The sequence below is a fragment of the Arabidopsis thaliana genome, chromosome 2 (assembly GCF_000001735.4).
Source record: "Arabidopsis thaliana chromosome 2, partial sequence".
Classification (NCBI taxonomy): Eukaryota; Viridiplantae; Streptophyta; class Magnoliopsida; order Brassicales; family Brassicaceae; genus Arabidopsis; species Arabidopsis thaliana.
In genome coordinates this window covers 563,408-583,706 of record NC_003071.7, presented here as the reverse complement: position 1 = coordinate 583,706, position 20,299 = coordinate 563,408, and the positions used below count along the sequence as shown (strand labels likewise).

Genomic DNA, 20,299 nt, shown 5'->3' with positions numbered 1-20,299 from the left:
TAAATTCCTTTTGGTCTTCAACAAAAGAATTCCTTTTGGCCAACTATAGTCAATTTTTTGTTAAGAATCCATTACATTAACTTATTTTTTATGGGTGTGAAAATATTGTTCAACTCATTTGACCAAAAGAATTCAAAGATTATGACTTTGTAAGGTCAAAATATAATATTTGCTTCATTAGAAAGGTTTTCTATATATCGATTTCTCAGTCCCCAAAGACCACAAATTTATAGATTAGTACGCTTCCTATAATGGTTCCTTAAAAATTTTCAAAGATTGACTACAGATTCGATAGTGAAGATGTTCACTTCTGGCTTTTCTTCCACACTACATGAAAACAGCCAAAAATATAACAAATAAAATACAAGGAAAAAGAAAAAGAGCATTAAAAGTTTAAAACTTATGTATGATGATAAATATAAAAAAAAATATCGAAAAATGCATAAACTTTTAAATTTGAGACAAAAAAGCATGAACTTTTCAAAATGTCATTTAAATCATACGGTTTAGTTTGACTTTTTGCAAAAAAAGTGAAGTTTTATCAACTTTGCCATTTTCGGCAAGTCGTTAAATTTCCGTTAACGGGGATAACTTTCCTTTACAATTCTCCGTTAAATTAAAACGATTTTGTTTTGGAGTTTACCAAACAACGTAGTTTTAATAGAAAATAAATGGAAAATGCTTCCTAGGATAATCGTACTGTTGGCCTTTTGTACTCATAAGAGATACCCCATCGCTGAGATATGTCAACAATTTAATATATTACAAACAATATATATATATATATATATACTAAAAAATAACAATATACAACTAATAAAAAATACAATAAATTAAAAATAATAAAATTACAAATATATACTATTAAATATATTTACCATAATATAGATTTTGAAATTTCAGATATTTAATTTAATAAATAAAGTTTTTTTTTATATTTGGAAATTATTCTTTCCTAAATTATAGAAGAAAAAATGGCCAAGTCAAAGAAACTTAACCATTTTAGCAAAAAATTAAACTAAACTTTGTGATTTAAATAATATTTTACACTTTTTTTTTGTTCTAAATTTGAAAGTTTACACATTTTTTTACGTTTCCCCCTTAGAGTATTGGTACATGAGCATCTTTGTCTTAAGGGAGATTTGCAAAACTGCCATTATTCTAATAACCTTTTGTAAAAGTGCCCTTTCCTGAAGTCCATTTTTAAAACTACCCCTTCTAATATGCCAAATGACTGTCTTACCCTCTGAATGATTAGGTTTCACGTTGGTTTCACAAACTTCTTCGGCACAAACTTCTTCGTTTTCCTCTCCGATTTTCATCTCCGATTTCACTCAATCTCGCCGGCGAATTTCCTCTCCGATTTCACTCAAAATCGCCGACGAATTCCCTCTCCGATTTCACTCAAAATCGCCAACGAATTTCCTCTCCGATTTCACTCAAAATCGCCGACGAATTTTCTTTCTGAGAAACCCCAAAATCGCCGATGAATTTCCTCTCCGATAAACCTGTTCTTCGCTGAAGGATTCAGATCATTTCTCTACGACGCAAACAATCCCCAGAGATATCGATAGATCCGCCGGTAACCGTTTTTATAATCGATTTTATAGTCAATTTTATAGTAGATCTGACGCTGTTTCATAACATGTTTTGCAGATGGATTCAGAGAGCGAAATCCTTATATTGCCTGAACAAATCTACAAAGAAGGTGAGGAATCTATTGCACTGGGAACCGTTCAACAATACTCGGATTGGAATTTAGTTAGTAAAGTAGAGGAAGCTTTAGGCGAGTGTTAATTTCAGAAGATTAGAAGTTCGTTTCTTGGTCCTCTAGTTGAATTGGGACTAAAAATGAAGGCTAAGAAGGGAATTAGATTTTCTGGAAAAATCTTTCACTATCTCATGCAGCAGAGAGTGAAAACAAAAGGATCAACTCTTTGGTTTAGAGTTGATTCTCAACCTATCCGTTTCTCCTTGAGAGAGTTCTATCTCACAACAGGTAATAAAGTTTTACAATCGTTTTTAAAGCTTAATTAACTGTCGTAGAATGATTTACAAGGCATTTGCATAACTGTTTGCGTAGTTTACAATCGTTTTTAAAACATAAGTAAGTGTCATAGATAATTTACAAGGGATTTTAAAAGCTTTTAAAAGGGGTTTACTTCATTAACAATCGTTTAAGAAGCATAAGTTAGTGGCAGATAATGATTTACACGGGATTTTAAAAAAGGTATGCATGGTTTACAACCGTTTTTAGGCATAAGTAACTAGCATAGAATAATTTACAAGGGATTTTAAAAGCTTAAAGAAGTGTTAAACACGTTTACAAGGGATTTTAAAAGCATAAGTAAGTGTCTTAAAACGATTTACAAGGGATTTTAGAAGTGTTTGCATAGTTTACAATCGATTTTAAAAACATAAGTAAGTGGCATAGAATATTTACAAGGGATTTTAAAATCTTTTCTAAGGGTTAAACATGATTAGCAATCGTTTTTTAAGCATAAGTAAGTTGAATAGAATTATTTACAAGAGATTTTAAAAGCTTTTAGAAGGGTTAAATATGATTTACAATCGTTTTTAAAGCATAAGTAAGTGTCATATAATGATTTACAAGGGATTTTAAAAGTGTCTGCATGGTTTACAATCGTTTTTAAAACCATAAGTTAGTGGCATTGAATGATTTATAAGGGATTTTAAAAGCTTTTAAAAGTGTTAAACATGATTTACAATCGTTTTTAAAGTATTTACTATAAAACCTGTAATAATAGTCTCTACACTGTCTTTTGTTCATACAGGAATTCAATGTGAACCTGTTCATAGGGAACTTCGACGAAAGGGGAAAGATCCTGTAAAAGAACCATACTTTTGGGCTAGTAAAGGATCCTATACTCTTGGTGATCTCGAAGATCGATTGTTTTTAAAACCTAAGGAAGGTGAACCTGCTGTTGAAGATGAAGAAAAGTTGTGTCTTGCTGCAGTAGTGTTGACTGAAGGAATTCTTTTGACACCATATGGAAAAGAGAAGATACCTTTGCCAAGATTGCAACATGCTTCTGATTTTGAGATGTACACAGCCCAACCGTGGGGTAAAGAAGCATTCAGTGTTCTATCAAATTCAATTCTGAGAATGGACGAGAAAACTTGGGCAAAAGAGAAATATGATTTGAGAGGATTTGGACTAGCGCTAACAATATGGGTGTTGAGCGCAGTTCCAGCATTTGGTGCAGCATATGGAGTTAAAGATAAGGAATTCCAATCTGAATATCCATTGATATTGAAGTGAAAAAGCACTACTACTCCAGAGTTTTTCAAGATCGTAAACCTTGTAAATGATGTTTCTGAGGTAAGCTTTTGTCTATTTACAGAATTCTTTAAATGGTTTTTAGATTTGAAGTTCTGCTTTCTCAAAATTTGTAATGTTATTGTATCTTCGCAGATGGAGGTGAATACAATTATTGGAAACCCAGAAGACTTCAAGTCTTTAGTTCCTGATTTCCACACAGACGACACAGAATTCCAACATATTTTGGGACTTGTTAATATGGGCTACAGATTGAAGAAAACTGAATGGAATACAAGATGCGTTGATGTTTGTGCTGCCCTTGAAGAAGTAGGTCAAAACAAAATCAATAACAAAATATCTGATAGCGAGAAGCTTGACAGGATTTTGACAATCCTTGAAGATCTTAACAAGAGAGTCGAGCTGATTGAGAGGATTTTGGACATTAGAATGGAGGAAAAGAATAATTAGAGATCTGAGGAAGATGAAGAAAGAAAACAAGAAGATGAAGGAGTAGAAAGACAACCAGAGGTAATTGTAAATGTTTCTTTAAAAGCTATTTGAAAGGAAAGGTTTTACAATGTATTTTAAAGGTTAAATACGTAGTAAACCTTTACAATATACTCTTTTTTTTCGCAGGCTGAAGAAGAAGGAGGACTAGAAAGAAAAGCAGAGGTAATTGAAAATCTTTACAAGCTATTTTAAAGGTATACTAATTATATTAATGATTGACTTATTGTTTTTATTTTGTTGCAGAATGACAATGAATCATTTGAAGATTCAATCCGAGAGCCAAACACACAGTATGGGAGCTATCCGGGTGATGATGAAAACACCCAACGTGATGTTGGTGATGAAGTAGCTGAAGAATCATCAAAAGTACAGTAATTTATATCTCTAAAAGTCTTACAAAAATTATTAGTATCTTTTTTATATTTTTACATTCTGTTATCTTTTCAAGGATAAGTCTCCTACTCCACGATCCTCTACACCAAATTTCAATATTTTGTCTGAAGAAAGTCTGGATGTTCAAAAGGATAAGAAGAGAGTTAGCAGAGGAAGAAATGAGGTTAGCATTTAAAAAAATTTGTATTATCTAACCAAGTGTTTATAAATTTTTTTTCAAATCTTTAAAAGTTTATCTTTCATGCAACTTCAGAACAAGAGAGTTAAAGCAAGTGTTCATGCTGAGGATAATCTTAAAACAAGAAAACAGGTTAGTATTTGCAACAGTACTGTTTTTAAAATTTGTCAATTGTCTTGTTATGATATTTACAACGGATTTTAAGAGTACTTTTAATTGGTGTTTTTTACTATTCTAAGTGCCGAGAAAGAGGCAGAAACAAGTTGATAGTGCTGATGTTGATGTTCCAACAAGGAAAGAGGTTAGTATCTAATTTATTATGATTTTGAAAATTTTGTTTACAAGGTATTTTAAACATCTATTTTTTTTATTATTTTTGATAGGCACAGAGTAAGAAAAGGAAAATTATTGGCAATGATGGTGATAACGCTGATAATGATGGCGACAATGATGATTTTCAGCCCGCTCCGCAAAGAAAGAGTAAGTGGGGTACGGTTCCTTCCATTCATACCCAAGCACCTTTCACAGCTGAGAAGAAGAAACATCCAATTTTGCATCCATTTGCGAAAGTTGATGGCACAAGACTTGAGAAATTGGCTGAATGGAAGAAGTCAAGGAAAAACAAGTGAGTTTTGTTAGTAAGATAGTGAGTTTTTTTTAATAATGGAACAAGCATCATTGTTGACTGTTTTGTTGTTGTAGGCCACTATCAATCGCGGGAAATAATGTAGATACAAAGTGGTTTACAACCCTAGAGACGCCAGGGAAAGCAATCACAGCAACGATATGTCTAAAAATCCTTGTAAAATTGGTAACCCATGAATTACATATAGTTTTTAAAGCATCATTAAGTTATTTACAAAAGGGATTTTAAAAAGGGTTACGTGGTTTATAAACAATTTTTAAAGATTAGAAAGTGGTAAAGAATGATTTACAAGGTATTTTAAAAAGGATTTACATGACTTGCAATCGTTTTTAACGGATTAGAAAGTGGTAAGGATTGATTTACAAGGGATTTTAAAAGCTATTAAAAAGGGTTTAATTGATTAACAATCGTTTTAGAAGCAGAACTTAGTGGCATAGAATGATTTACAAGGGATTTTAAAAGCTTTTAAAAGTGTTTAACTTGATTTACAATCGTTAAAAAGCATAAGTATGTGGCGTAGAATGATTTACAAGGTATTTTAAAAAGGGTTTGCATTTTTTACAATCGTTTTTAAAGGGGTTTTCTAATATGATAATTTTTATTTTTGTTGTGTTTAGCATGTTGATGCAGCTTTGGAGTTGATGAAAACGAGGAAGGAAAGCAATCCAGAATTATTCAAAAACAAATCAGTTGTATTTGTTGGATCGTCTTTCTTAAATGTGATTGATGAGTCATACATGAAGTTTTTGGATAACAAAGAGGGATTTCAGTTTCAGTCTGAAGAAATCAGTAAGCTGATAATAGAGGAAGAAACCAAGTGCATATTGGCTCCTTTCTGTATCAAAGGAAAATGCTGGGTTGCCTTGCTCATCCACTTGGAACAGAAGACAGTTTGTATATGGGAATGTGCAGCTTCTTATTTAACAGAAGAAGTCAAGAAAAAATATGTTACTGCCTACTCTATAGCTATGCCATACATTGTTCGGAACATCCTCAAAAAAGAAGACATGGATGTCTCTCCATTTAGCATCAAAGTCCTGACCACTTTTCCTCACGTAACTTCTTTAAATATATCATAGTCTTAGAAATGAATATTCCGTAAGTCCTGACTTCTATAACTTCTTTGCTTAAGTAATTCTTTTGGTTTTTGGTTGTAGGCTCCTAGAAATGAAGAGTCTGGTATCTATATGCTGAAGTTTATGGAATGCTACTCAATGTATACCAGCCATTCAAACCTTGAAGGGAACATAATTCAAAACGTTAGGAATAAATTGGCTGCTGACATCTTCACCGAATTAGGGTCAGTCACTTTGTAGAAGTAGCAGACTTCTAATCAAAAAGTAGTGGAGTATAAGATAGATTTATCAGCTTTTGTTTCTTATTTCATAAAACTTTGTCATTTGAATATTTTATGAACATCTGTATGGAACAAGATTTATGAAGTTTATTTAGTTCAACTCCTGTTTTACAAAATTACTGTATAATGGTTGTTTGGGTTAACAGGTGCTTTGATTTGAATAGAAAACGACTTTAAACATGCTTTTAAACAGGGTTTTTAAAAACATGCTTTTAAACAGGGTTTTTAAACACGATTTACAAGCTGCTTTATAAGGATTTTAAAAGTGTTGAAAAAGCTGCAATAGCGGTTATTATGAAAAAAAATTACAATCGTTTTTAAAATAATTTACAACCGTTTTTAAAAGGGAGAAAATGTCAAATAATTGCCGAACTTTCAAAAAGTGGCCGTTTAATACGTCAACTTCGTCTAAGGCCATATTAAACATCAACTTATCGTTGACCAAACTTTTAAAACATGGAATATCGTTGACCAGGCCCATTAAGACATCTCGTAAACTCTGTTAACAGACCCACTAACAGACGTTTAGATCCGTTAATACTTCTCTGTTAGTGGCGAAACGACCACGTTTTGGTCCTAATCGAAAATCCCATATCTGATAAATCCCCAAAATCGAACTTGAAATCCCTAAACTTGAAATTCAATTCCAATTCCCAGATTTTGTTTATTCTTCTTCTTCTACATTGTTTATACGGGATTGGAGCTTCAAATCTTCTTATCTTCGGAATTCTCCATCCTGAGCTCAAGAAATGAGTTCAAATTCCGCGAATTCGAATTCGAGTATTGAAGACGGAGGTCGTTGGGGACGTGGGTTACCTTCCAAGTGTATTTGTTGGTTAGACGTCGTTGTCTACACATCGGGTTCACAGACAAACCCTGGAAGACCCTTCTTCCGCTGTCCAACGAAGAAAGATGTAAGTTTAATTGATTTTGTGTTTTGAATTTGGTTTGGTTGATAATTTGTTTTGGATTGAAATGTAGGATCATCTGTTTAAATGGGTCGAAAATGGTGTGTACGAAGAGGTTGTTGATGCTTTACCGAAGTTGTCCAACATTGACAATGAGATTAACATTGCCAAATCTGAAGTTGCAGCCGAAATTGATGAGTTATAGGCTATGATCGTAGTACTGAAGGAAGAAGGAATGTGGAGCTCAAGGGAAATCAAGAAATGCAAATTGATGATCAAAGTGTGTTTGGTGAGTCTTGGTTTGATTGTCATTGTCTTTGGTTTCATAATGTTCGGTAAAACCAAAAATCAGAAACTTGTTCTAGGTTACTAGTGGTGTTGGTATCCAAATGTTTTTTTTTCTATCTTTGATGTTGTTGTCTACATGGTACTTTATTAATCAAAATGCTGTTCATGTTATTGTCTTGATGGCTCTTTATTAATCAAAATGTTGTTTTATGTTGTTGTCTTGAAAGACAAATTTTTAGTGCAAATCAAAAAATGTCATACAAGAGGCAAACATGTCATGCTCTTTATCAAAGTCAAAGCTGAAACAAGCTTAAGTTGATACAACCAAAAAAGCCGTGATAATGCCTTAGTTTTGACACCAAAAAAAACGATAGTGTTAACAACATTAAGAGGAACACTCAAGCCGTGATAATGCCTTAGTTTTGACACCAAAAAAAACGATAGTGTTAACAACATTAAGAGGAACACTCAAGCCGTGATAATGCCTTAGTTTTGACACAAAAAAAACCCGATAGTGTTAACAACATTAAGAAGAACACTCAAACCATGATGCTAATCCAGCAAGTCCTTGTGGTTGTGCTGGGTTGCCTAAACCCGATAGTGTTCAATCATCGTTTTTAAAATGATTTACAACCGTTTTTAAAAGAGATTTACAAACGATTTATAAGCTGTTTTAAAAGCGTTTTAAAAGTGTTGAAAAAGCTGTAGTAACTGTTATTATGAAAAGATTTACAACCATTTTTAAAATGATTTACAACCGTTTTTAAAAGAGAATATCAACCGTTGAAAAAGTTACAGTAATGTTAAACACTGTATCTGTTACTAATTGGGCCTAGGCCTGTTATTTAGAAAAACAAACTGTTTTAGTAAAAAAACACTAAAAGCCCAAAAAACACTAAAGCCCAAAAATTCACTATAACCCAAAAACAAAAAAGGAAGGGAACCGTGAAAAGACAACAAAAAAGTAACCAAAAAAAAAAAAAAAAAAAGAATAAATGTCGTCTTCGTCTTCTTCCTTTCAACAATCTGAAGAAAATCTGATTATCCAGCAAAAAGGAAGCAATTGAAGGTAACTAATTTACGAAACTGAAGTTTAACATTTGGGTTTGTTTGATTTTTGCCGAATCTCTTTTTTGTTCTAGCATTTCTAGGTTTTTCGGTTGAAAACGAAACAAGTAAAATAAATTGATATTTGGGATTTTGAGGGAGTGTTGAAAATTGTTATATAATTTTGACAGATTTATGTTTTAAAGTTTGATATTTGGGTTTCAAAAACCTTCAAAGAAGATTTCAAATGCCGATTAACTTCTCTGTTGTAGCAATTTCAAAGTTTTTTCGTTTTGAAACTTTAACAGTAAATAGATTGATGTTTGGGTTTGTATTTTAATTTATAGATCCTCACTTAATATATGGGTTACCAGTTGATTGGAGTTGGTTTGGAAAAGGGCTTTTTGTTTCTATTTTCAGCGGTTGTGTTCTTTGAAAATGATTAAAATTTTGTTTTTGGAATGGTTTCAAAACGGTCTTTAAAAAGGATTATGGGGTAATGACTGTGTTTTACAAGGGTTTTTAAAGTCTTAAAACGACTTCTAATGACTTTGAAAAATGGTTTTACAAGGGTTTTTAAAGTTCTTTAAACGACTTGTAATGACTATGTTTATGTTTCGAAAACAACAAATGCATAATAGATTTACAAAAATGGTTTTTAAAACCATTTCAAAAAACTGTGTTAATTTAATGACTGTGTTAATGTATTTAATCAGGTTTTGAGAAATATGAGTACAAAGAAACTGTTCTTCCCTAAAAGACTGTTCCAACCAGGCAGCGAAGTAGATAATATTACAAGGGTATCAAAGCATTCATCCTTCAAAATTGTCTCGACTGTCAGGAAAGCTTTAGAGCCGATAGAGTTCAACACATTAATGGACACATTCTTGGGTCCTATAGTGGAATTCGCTGAAATGAACTTAGCATTTTCAAGCCATATCGTTCATCATTTACTCCAGAGAAGAATACTAACCAACAATGACGAATTGTGGTTTGTATTTGCTGATCAACCTATGCGATTCTCCCTGAGAGAGTTTATCATAACAACAGGACTTCCAATGGATGATGCATCAGGAAGCAGTCCAAATGTGAAGAGAAAAGAAGAAAGAAAAGCGGTGGATAAAAGATAATCAGACTTTGAAGGGAAAGCAGAAAAAAGATGTGTGGATTAACAAGGAAATGACTTTTTTAGATCTTACATATGTTTTGGAAAAGCGTTCCAAAAAAATGCAGCCAGAGGAGAGACTGAGATTGGCGGGTTCGTTACTAGTGGAGGGCATATTGCTAGCTCGAAATTCGACTACCATGCTGCCAATTGAGAATCTGAAGAGAGCTACTGATTTCGAAAAGTTCTGTAAGTATCCATGGGTGCAGATTGTGTACTCATATTTGGTAACTGAAGTGAAGAGAATCGGTAATGACTATTTGTTAAGGAAACAATATGGTCTATTTGGATTTGTTCAATCAATTCAGATATGGGCATTATCATCGGTTCAGAAGTTGGGAGAAAAGTTTGGCACTAGAGATGAATCATCTAGTGGAAATATTCCATTAATTCTCCAATGGAGATCAACATCGTCTCCAAGTGCAAAAGCTATAACAATGATAGCAGATGGTGACAAGGTACATTTTCTTAGTTATGGTTTTTTTTTTATGTTTTAAACACTGTTTATAAATAAAGAGTATGTTTTACAATAGTTTTTACAATCAAGTTTTAAAGATTTACAAAGGGTTAAAAGCAATTTAAACTATTTACAACGGATTTTAAAAGGTTAATTAAGAATTGTGCATTATTTTTACACAGTTTGGAATTTTGTTTATCTTTGCAGGTTGAAGTGACACCAATAGTTGGTGTTCATAATCATGAATACGAGCACTTGGTTTCACAGAAGAATCCTGAAGACAAGGATCTGTTGGATGTTTTTGATCTTGTGATCAAAGGATAAAGAATGAGCAAGAAGGATTGGTGTCAGGGATGGATTCAAGTGGAACAAGGACATCAAGGAAGAATTGATCATGTCTTGAAACCTGCAATTGAAACAGTTGTGCATTAAAGCAGAAAAAGGAAATCAATGTCCTTTGGTGAGAAGGTAAAACTGGTATATGAAAATTGTGAGGTTCTTAAGAAGAAAGTTGGAAGGCTGGAGGGCTATTTAGGCATCGAAAGAGTTCCTGCCAGTTATACTAGAGAAGAACAAAAAGAAGAGGACGAAAAAAAGGAGCAGGAAGAAGAAAAGCAAGAGGAAGAAGGAAAAGAAGAGAAATTAGAAAAGGTATGTGTTTTTACAAGGGATTTTAAAAGCTTATAGATCGTGTTTTAAAGATTTTTAGCCGTTTTTAAAAGATAGGCCGTGTTAGATATGTATTTACAAGGGATTTTAAAGACATCTTAATGGGGTTTTAAAGATTTAAATTCGTTTTAAAGGATAGGCAGTGTTCGATAAGTATTTACAACGGATTTTAAAAGCTTTTTAAAAAGTGATTTACATGAGTAACTTGTAGTTATAAAACTTGTAATTTTATATACAGATTGAATACAGAGGCGACGAAGGGACAGAAAAACAAGAAATCCCCAAACAAGGCGATGAAGAAATGGAAGGGGAAGAAGAAAAGCAAGAGGAAGAAGGAAAAGAAGAGGAAGAAGAAAAGGTATGTGTTTTTACAAGGGATTTTAAAGACTTCTTAATGGGGTTTTAAAAGATTGAAATTCGTTTTTAAGTGATAGGCAGTGTTCGATAAGATTTTACAACGGATTTTAAAAGCTCTTTATAAGTGATTTACATGAGTAACTTGTAGTTATAAAACTTGTAATTTTATATACAGGTTGAATACAGAGGCGACGAAGGGACAGAAAAACAAGAAATCCCCAAACAAGGCGATGAAGAAATGGAAGGGGAAGAAGAAAAGCAAAAGGAAGAAGGAAAAGAAGAGGAAGAAGAAAAGGTATGTGTTTTTACAAGGGATTTTAAAAGCTTATAAATCGTGTTTTAAAGATTTTTAGCCGTTTTAAAAAGATAAGCAGTGTTAGATATGTATTTACAAGGGGTTTTAAAGACTTCTTATTGGGGTTTTAAAAGATTGAAATTCGTTTTTAAAGGGTAGACAGTGCTCGATAAGATTTTACAACGGATTTTAAAAGCTTTTTTAAAGTGATTTAAATGACTAATAAGTGTGTCCTGGCTTGTATTTGGGAACTTGTAATTATTTATACAGGTTGAATACAGAGATCATCATTCTACTTGCAATGTTGAAGAAACAGAAAAACAAGAGAATCCCAAACAAGGCGATGAAGAAATGGAAAGAGAAGAAGGAAAAGAAGAAAAAGTAGAAGAACATGATGAATATAATGATGCTGCAGATCAAGAAGCGTATATAAATTTGTCAGATGATGAAGATAATGCTACTGCACCCACAGAGAAAGAATCACAAAAAAAAAAGAAGAAACAAATGTCTGCTTTCCTTAACTTTTTAAAAAGACATGATAAAATTGTCAAAAAATAAAAACTTTGTTTTGATGTTTTGGTTTACAGGTTTTAAAAGAAGAAAACGTAGAAGAACATGATGAACATGATGAGACTGAAGATCAAGAAGCATATGTAATTTTGTCAGATGATGAAGATAATGGGACTGCACCCACAGAGAAAGAATCAGAATCTCAAAAAGAAGAAACAACAGAGGTCTGCATTCCTTAATTGTTTAAAAAGACATGATAAAATTGTCAAAAAATAAAAATTTGTTTTGATGTTTTGGTTTACAGGTTGCAAAAGAAGAAAACGTAGAAGAACATGATGAACATGATGAGACTGAAGATCAAGAAGCATATGTAATTTTGTCAGATGATGAAGATAATGGGACTGCACCCACAGAGAAAGAATCACAACCTCAAAAAGAAGAAATAAAAGAGGTCTGCATTCCTTAATTGTTTAAAAAGACATGATAAAATTGTCAAAAAATAAAAATTTGTTTTGATGTTTTTGTTACAGGTTCCAAGAGAGACCAAGAAAGATGATGAAGATGTTAATCAAACACCACTCTCTACGCAAGAAGAAGAAATCACCCAGGGACAGAGCAGTCGTAAGTTCTTTTTACATTCACAGATGATTTGCCTTGATAAACAACTTCTAAATATTTTTGTTTTTGTTTTTGTATCAGTTCAAACTCCTTTGACGCCGATCATGTTGAGTCATGAAGTAATGGAAGAAATTGACCTAAAAGTTAAAAAATGGGCGAAAAACAAATTAATAAGAGATCTACTATCGTCACTTGAAGAAGTAAGTTAAATTACATCATTGTTTTGCTGCAAAAGATTTTAATTCTAATCATTTTGGAATTTTTACATTTCAGATTCTTTGGTCCGACAGTAAATGGCAAAAAGTCGAAATTTGGAAAATGTGGGACGAGAAGAAATACAAATTAGCATTAAAGAAAGCAACGTTACTCATTCATCCTGACAAACTGCCTCGAGCTCATCCAGAAGTGAAATACCTAGCTGAACAAATCTGCAAGATAATAATGGTTAGTGTTAAACTCTTCTTTTGTATAACGATATATCTTTAAAAACTTGAATATTATTGTTATGCAAAAAATAACTTACAGGTTGAATTTTATTTGCAGGTAGAGAAGGACAGAGCTACTAAGGCAAAAATGGATTTAGTTTTTTATACTGACTTATTTCAAACATGTTTATTTTACTTTTGTTATTTGGAATCTATGATTGTACTTGTATTTTAATTATGACTGTCAAATCTAATCAAAATGCTTTACTATTGTCAACTGTTTATGGTTTTATAAGAATTGTCATGATTTACAAGTGATTTTAAAGGCATAAACAGCTTACATGGTTTGCTATCGGTTTTTAAGGATAATAAAGTGGTAAAACATGATTTACAAGGGATTTTAAAAGCTTTTAAAAGGGGTTTACTTGATTAACAATCGTTTAAGAAGAATAAGTTAATGTCAGAAAATGATTTATAAGGGATTTTAAAAGCTTGTAAAAGTGTTTAACTTGATTCACAATTGTTAAAAGTATATGTAAGTGGCATAACGAAATATTTACAAGGTATTTTAAAAGGATTTTCAAAGACGTTTTAAACAGGCTTTTACAAAATATGTTAAAAAGGTAAATTATTGGAATTACTATTAAAATTACTTGTAAAGTTTGATAGTAATTTTAGTAAACGACTTACAAGACATTTTAAAAGATTCAAGTTAAAAGCTTGTAAAAGTGTTTAACTTGATTTACAATCGTTTAAAGTATATCTAAGTGGCATAACGAAAGATTTACAAGGTATTTTAAAAGGATTTAAACAGACGTTTTAAACAGGATTTTACAAGAGATTTTAAAAGGTAAAATATTGGAATAACCTTCAAAATTATTTGTAAAAGTTTGATAGTAATTTTAACAAACGAGAGTAATGACACGACACAATGAAGAAAATATTAAAAACCCAACAATATTCAATTCTTTGGAGATAAAGATATATCTAAATTGCAGCAACACAAGTTGATTTGTTGTGACCCGACTGACCACACCTACTGCATTTGTGTAATTTTGGTTTTGGCTGAGACCGTCCATGCTCCCAAACAGAAGGTATCCTCTTTTTCTTCCGGATGCTCGGTCAGACACAAAAACTAAATCATTCTCATCAGGGATTATATTCAGCAAACACTTCAAAAACCAGTCCCATGACGCGTCATTTTCAGAGTCAACTATTGCAAAAGCAATAGGATACAAATTAAAATTCCCATCCTGAGCTGAGGCACCAAGCAAAGTCCCTTTAAACTTTGATGTCAGATGGGCACCATCAATAGATATGACTTTTCTCATCAACTTATAACCTCTAATTGATGCACCAAAAGCCAGAAACGCATACTTAAACTTATTAGCAGAATCTTTTTTGAAAAAAGTGATAGAACCTGGATTCGTCACTTGTACCCTGTGGAACCACCTCGGTAAAACCTCAAAACTATCATCAGGTAAACCCCTCGCAAGTTCTGCTGCATGTTCTTGAACTCTCCAAGCCTTCGAATAATTGATTCCAACTCCATGATCTTTTCTAAATATTTCTATCAGCTGCTTAGGTCTGAGGGGAAGCTTTCCTCCTTCAAAATGGTTACTTATCAATCTTCCTAATGTCCTTGCGAATGCTTGACGATGACTAACATTCTTTAATGAAGAGTCACAATTGTGATGACTAACATACTTCCGAATAACATAACTCTCGGATCCACCAGCCCTAGTTGCACGTAGTCTCCAACTACAGTTTTCATCAATACAATGAAGAACATACCTCGTGAGATCTGATTTCACTGTATGAAACTCAAAGCTGTGCTTCACTGCAAACATCCGCAACGTGAATACCATCTCATCTTTGTCTTTGAAAAATTTTCCAATAAACAAAGAATCAGCATCACTTAGACCAGTTGGAAACGCAGAACTAGAATACTGTTGATCAAGAATACTAGATGTTTCAGATACACATGCCTCAATAATCCTAGAGGTTAACCTCGGCTGCCAAAATAAAAAGCTTACCTCAAACATCAATCTATCTTAAATAATGATTTTACAAGGATTTTTAAAAGGGGTTTAAAAACGTTAATAATGATTTTACAAGATTTTTTAAAAGGATTATTACCTGAGTAGTAGATGCAGAATGAGAAGCAAAAGGATTTGAAGTCGTCTCAGCCTGTAATAAACTCAATCACTGACTTAATAATTTGATTTTACAAGGATTTTTAAAAGGGGTTTTAAAACGTTAATAATGATTTTACAAGGATTTTTAAAACGATTAGTACCTGAGCATTAGGGACAGAATGAGAAACAAAAGGATTTGAAGTAGTCTCAGCCTGTAATAAGCACAATCACTGACTTAATAATGATTTTACAAGGATTTTTTAAATTATAACACAAGAAGGTTATTGAAAAACCTGCTCAACTGTCACAGAAATTTGCTCTACAGTCAAACATAACTGAAGCAATCCTCCACTCTGTGAGAATTTGTGCATAAAAGTTGCAAGCTGTCTATCGTTCCTAATATAAAGAGGATGAGATTGTATGGTTGTAGACGTGGAGACTAACTTGTAACTAAGCTTCAAAGAATTGGTTGAACTATCTATTTGAAAATCCTCTACAAGAATATCAAACAACGCGTGATAGGTAATGTGCTCATCAATGAGCACTAAAGAAGCTCCCAAATCAATGTCTAATTCAAATTCCCAAGTCATATTGTTTGTCAACTTCCACAAGCCACAAACAGAATACAATTCTAGCATTATAACCTGATAAGATAAATAACAACAAAATCAACACCCACAAAAAACTGTCACTACAGAGAGAAGCAAGGTTTACAAAATCGTTTTAAAGCGTAAGTAAGTAGCATAGAATAATTTACAAGGGATTTTAAAAGCTTTGAAAAGTGGTTAACATGGTTTACAAATCGTTTTAAAGCGTAAGTAAGTAGCATAGAATAATTTACAAGGGATTTTAAAAGCTTTGAAAAGTGGTTAACATGGTTTACAAATCGTTTTAAAGCGTAAGTAAGTAGCATAAAATAATTTACAAGGGATTTTAAAAGCTTTGAAAAGTGGTTAACATGGTTTACAAATCGTTTTAAAGCGTAAGTAGCATAGAATAATTTACAAGGGATTTTAAAAGCTTTGAAAAATGGTTAACATGGTTTACAAATCGTTTTATAGCGTAAGTGACATAGATCTATCACGAAAGCATATGCAAAAGAGGTAAACACTAAATCAGAACCAAAATCTATTACGAAATAGTATAACGAATTCACATAAGCAAATCTATCACAAAACAGTATAACGAATTCAAAAGGATTTTAGAACAATATAACGAATGTACAAGGATTTTAGAAACAAATTCAATCATCAAATCTCAAACAAAATTCAAATTCGAAGCTGAAGCAAATGTCAAACTGTCGATTGAATCAGGATTCAAATAACGAGTTTACATAATCAACAACAAAAATCGAATAAACCAATTCGAAAACGAAGATTTAAGCTAACATTATAAAATCAAACTTGGGAAACGCAAGAGATTCGACGACGACACACAGCTCTACTTACGACGGCGAAGATGGGTTTTCAGGGCGAGTAAACTCATTATTTCCGACGGTATGGGATTCAACGGCATTCACAATTTCTGATGGAGGAAGAAGACAGAGAGTGAAGAAATGAATTAGGTCTGTGGGTAGCTCATTAAGGGTAATTTGGGGAGAAAAGTATTAGAAAGGGTAGAAATGAAAATGGGAAAAAAAAAGGGTAGAGTTGCAAAAGGGCATTGAGAAAAGGGCATTGAGAAAAGGGCATTAAAGTGAATTATTCTTGTCTTAATGGCTGGGTATACAAAAGATGTGAAAATCACAATCTTTGCTTTCTTAATATGGTTAAAGTCAAAACCTTCCTAGATATTGCATAAATTTCAGTTCAAAAGGCTAAATTAGCTAGAAAAAAAAAATCAATCATCTTGAAAATTTGCAGCAAATACATATATAAATAGGAACTCAACATATGCCTTGGCTTCTTGGGTGCGGCTTGGTAATGCTCTCTTATTAACCGTTTCAATCTTGAAAAATATTCATACACATATTAAGTAACAAATTAATGTTTTTCTATGCAAATATAATCGTAGTGTCCGGGTGGCTACCGAGTTGGGGAAAGGAGATGCAGATGCAGTGAGGTTTTCAATAAAAGTGATACTCAGAGTATCAAGCTCTACACTTAGTTTTCTGTGGTCATATTTAGTATTTGTTTTTGAATAGCGTTGAGGTGTTTCTCAGGCAATGGATGATTTATCGGTGATCCATGCCGTTTCAATCTAATACTCTCAGGTCACACATCTCTATTGTCTGGTAAACGTCGGGTTAAATTCTAATTATATGTGTCTTGTTCTTTTTTTTTACTATCAAATTTTGCGATCAATCTAGATTTGAATGTTTGAAATTAGATTTTATCGAATTTTTTTCTTCTTTTTAATTTTAAGTAGTCTAAATATTTGGACAATGCGAACATATATATATCTCTAGTCGTAAAATATCTCAGTCAATTTTGCTCTAGATACTACATCCTATACATTCATCTACACCATCCACATCCCACACATTCATCTACACCACCCTCATTCATCTACGCCATCCACATCGCCAGCCACATCTTACACATTCATCTACACCATCCACTTCCTACACATTCATGTACACTATTCACTTCTTACACATTCATCTACACCATCCACTTCCTACACATTCATGTACACTATTCACATCTTACACATTTATTGCATCTATACAAGCATATCACACCCTACACATACATCTTACAAGCATTCTGCGCATATCCCTATACTCAAATCATTATTGCCTGTCTAGCACCTTCAAATTTAGATTTCTCTGCTCCGTAACATTCTCCCTCCATGACTCCATTATCATCACTCCGTCTACCACTTTTAAAGGATATGAATGTGACGGATCAGATCATTTTCCCTTTTTAAGCCTTTACGTAAGTAACACACTCCATTTGATTTTGTGTTCAACATAAACCGCTGCAAAATGACAAAATCAGATTAATGATCATCCGTTTCAATCCATTTCTGAAATTTTGGTACAAGTTAAACAAAATTCTATGTACATTATAACAAAATCGTTTTCAGTGATCTTTAACCAATGTATTTCTTAGAACGAGACAGAGTATGATCTAAATTCTAAGAGTACTCTATCAAATCAACGAACGGTGAGAGATTCACTAAAACATCAAAAGACAGAACCTCAGTTTTAGAGTTAATTTCATTAACTTCTTTACCCATCTTATCAGTATTTTGTGACCTATCAGATACATATCTCAAATGCTTTTTTCTTAAAACTTCGTAAGAACATATGCAAGATGTCGTAAGCATTGTAGTTTAAGCAAAGTAAACAAAAACGTTACCTTTGTAGGCTTGTAGGGTGATGTCTTTGAGTAGCTTGTGGAATGAAAACATATCACAAGAAGAAAAACAGAGAGTGTTTGGACTTTTGAACGAAACGAGTTTCAGAGTAAGTAAGAAGATTTTTCATGGCTGAATGATGGTAGACGAAGGTGTATATATAGAGATTACTTCTAACGGTCGAATAAGTTACAGGTTCGGGTAAAATATTATATTTTACAAAAGTTACTGTTTGCTAATTTTGGGGAGTTTCGAATGAAATAAATAATAATTCATAACGGTTAGAAAAGTTACCGTTTGCTAATTATGGGGAGTTTCTAATTAAATAATTCACAACGGTTAGAAAAGTTATTGCTCGGTTCAAACTTACCTTTTTTACTTCCATTGATATATCTTAGGTTGTATATCTTAAACTAATATTTTAGAATTAAACTCTGAAAAATAAATCAAAACTGCTTAGAAAATAAGATTTATTTCTTAGCTAAGATGTTTTCATAAGAAAAAAACTATAATATGTCATGTTTTAAAATTTTAATTTAAATGCAAAGTTAAGAATCAATTAGTTCTTAACCATTGGAGATGGTCTAACGTTCTCCCTGATGTTATTGGTGTCAATGTGCCAAAGACGTGTGACTATATCAGTATCTATCATCAAAATGCAATTATGGTTGAAGCACTCAAAATATGATAAATTCAACTGTTTTCCTTTCATTTTTTTGTTTGTAAGTGATATATACTTTCTTATAGGCAAGATATTCTTATGTCTCTTGTGGACTTATTCATTCCATGAGGGAAGAAATCTCCAATCTTTAAAATTGGATCATTGATTATATCACAAATTCACAATCTCATCTGGATTATTTAGTGTAAATGTGATTGAATCTCCACCATACTAAACTATACCACTACATTAATAACTGTGGCAATAAAAAACACTATGTTTTTCTTAAGAAAAATTATTGTTTTTTGTTTAACTCTGCCATGCATCATTAATGGTCTTCTAAGAGTTTATATATGGCTTTCAATCATAAAGAATCTAGTTTACAAGAATCAACTAATCAATATACACACTAAACTATGATTGATAGCAATATGAATTTACGTATATATCTTATACAAAATGATATCCATCTTATTTTCAAAACAACTATGATTAATAGCAATACATATTCTTAAAAATCAGCAATGGATAGAGCTGATTTGTGGATTTGGTATGATCAAAATGATATGGTCGAAATGTTCTCAAAATGGATTAGTAAATCAAAATGAATAATTTGGACACAATGAATAATTTTTATTCATTCGTTCTTCTCTTATTTTGTGGAGGAACAATTTCCAGCTGAATTACGATTTTATTTAATTTATTATGAAAATGGTTGTATTAAAATAAAAGGTTGAAAATGTTAAATGACTATTCATCTCACTTTTTACCATTTAAATGAATATGTTGAAAAATTGATTCAACTCATTCAACCAAAATAATGAAAAAATGAACAAACTGTAAAGGAAAACTATTCAATCCTTTCATCTACTATTTTGCAGAGGAATGAGTTGAATAATGTTCAGCTCAAACATTTTCAATCATTCAACTATATGTTTTGGAAACAAAATACATTCATTACGTATAATACATTTTTTAAAAATATCCACTTCAAACCTGTATTTTCAACTTTTTCATCTTGCTCTAAAATGTCAATCATTGCAGCCTTAATGTGTTCAAGAGTGATCTATCCTGAATTCCTAGAAAAGACC

General features: G+C 32.3%; 2 long non-coding RNA genes and 4 pseudogenes across 6 annotated transcripts; 4 read left to right on the top strand and 2 right to left on the bottom strand.

Moving 5' to 3' along the window:
- Positions 1 to 1,656: 1,656 nt before the first annotated feature.
- AT2G02210 lies at positions 1,657 to 6,326 on the top strand (annotated as a pseudogene; the record flags this gene model as incomplete). Its single annotated transcript has 1 exon — positions 1,657 to 6,326.
- A 790-nt stretch (positions 6,327 to 7,116) lies between these two features.
- On the top strand, positions 7,117 to 7,648 carry AT2G02205 (annotated as a pseudogene; the record flags this gene model as incomplete). The annotated part of the gene is made up of 1 exon: positions 7,117 to 7,648.
- Positions 7,649 to 9,338: 1,690 nt separating this feature from the next.
- AT2G02200 lies at positions 9,339 to 13,268 on the top strand (annotated as a pseudogene; the record flags this gene model as incomplete). Its single annotated transcript has 1 exon — positions 9,339 to 13,268.
- Positions 13,269 to 14,008: 740 nt separating this feature from the next.
- Positions 14,009 to 15,834, bottom strand: AT2G02190 (annotated as a pseudogene; the record flags this gene model as incomplete). Its single annotated transcript has 1 exon — positions 14,009 to 15,834.
- A 1,435-nt stretch (positions 15,835 to 17,269) lies between these two features.
- On the top strand, positions 17,270 to 18,325 carry AT2G04205. Its single transcript, NR_139993.1, has one exon. It is a non-coding gene; the product is annotated as an other RNA (long non-coding RNA).
- On the bottom strand, positions 17,772 to 18,107 carry AT2G04215. The gene has a single exon (NR_139994.1). It is a non-coding gene; the product is annotated as an other RNA (long non-coding RNA).
- Positions 18,326 to 20,299: the final 1,974 nt, after the last annotated feature.